A 1,289-nucleotide genomic window follows, 5' to 3' on the forward strand; every position below is an offset into this window, starting at 1 on the left:
TATATATATATATATATACACAATATATATAACTGCCTCCTCATTTTAAAACACCACCGCATGCCACTGGTTCACACCTAAAAAAAAAGAGAAGACAGATTAAACGCTGCCCCCTTGTTGTAGCTCAATATAAATTATGGTGCAGTCCTAAATCTTAGTTTAAAAAAGCAAAAATCCTGTTTTTTGTGACTCTGTGTTAATATGAAGATGTTTTGACGGTAATAGTGCATCATGATGAGGGGTTTGTGTGTATATGTCAGGTCTTGTTCACCGGCTGTAATGAATGTCTTCAGGTAGAAACACCTGCTCTGAGCCTCATTAACATACCTGAGCATCAAAACACTAGAAACTTCTCATGGTCTAATAAATACACGATCCACTGAGTCTCTACAGCTTGAGCTCTTGATGAGATATTCATTTGCAAATCAGGTCCGTTTGAATTATTAACGCTAGCTAGAACAGCAATAGCACAATATTAAACGTAATGTCATGATGTTAATGTGCCTTCTGTCTGCATCACTGACGTTTGACTACATTTTTGTTCCCTTTCCAATGATTATGGAAAACCTGGAGATGTGAAAATTGTGACTTTCAGGCCTCGAAAAAATAAAATAATTAATAAAAATAATTATGAATGAAAAAATAAATAAATAATAAAATTAATTCATTAAAATACGTTAAAAATAAATAATAATTACATTAAAATGCAATAAATAAAATAGATACAAATTTAACATTTACATAAACATACTGCAAAAGTCATAGAAATCAATGAAAAGTCATATTTAATTAGACAGAAATTACTTGTGGTGACTGTAATTGTTAAAAATAATAGATGCCTTGGCCCTTTTTCTTGTGTCAGAACATAGTTATGACTTATTTGTCATTGACATACATTACATATGTGTTTTTAGTATTAATTATATATTATTATCGTATTTGTTAATATTTTAATTAGCTTTTATATGCATTTTCAGTTGTCATTTTAATTGTAGTATAAGTTTTAGTCGTTTCGTTAGGAGTTTGCGCTATTTTTACTCAATTTAGCTTTTATTATTTTCATTTATTAAAAATTAATTAATTATCAATGACTAATTAACCATTAATTAATTTAAAATAAATAAATAATAATTAAATTAAAATACATAGCATAAAAATAAATAATAATTCAAATTTTAAATAAGTTAACATTTAAATAAACATACAGGAACAGTCATGGAAATCACTGAAAATTCATATTTAATCAGTCAGAAATTATTTGTGGCGACTGTAATCGTTATAATTATTTT

General features: G+C 27.3%; 1 protein-coding gene across 1 annotated transcript in view; it reads left to right on the plus strand.

Moving 5' to 3' along the window:
* The window catches only part of LOC107734369 (beta-glucuronidase-like), a 23,896-nt gene that overhangs the window by 14,891 nt on the left and 7,716 nt on the right, over positions 1–1,289 (plus strand). The window lies entirely within an intron of this gene.

This window comes from Sinocyclocheilus rhinocerous, unplaced genomic scaffold (assembly GCF_001515625.1).
Source record: "Sinocyclocheilus rhinocerous isolate Xijiao unplaced genomic scaffold, SAMN03320098_v1.1 scaffold370, whole genome shotgun sequence".
Lineage (NCBI taxonomy): Eukaryota > Metazoa > Chordata > Actinopteri > Cypriniformes > Cyprinidae > Sinocyclocheilus > Sinocyclocheilus rhinocerous.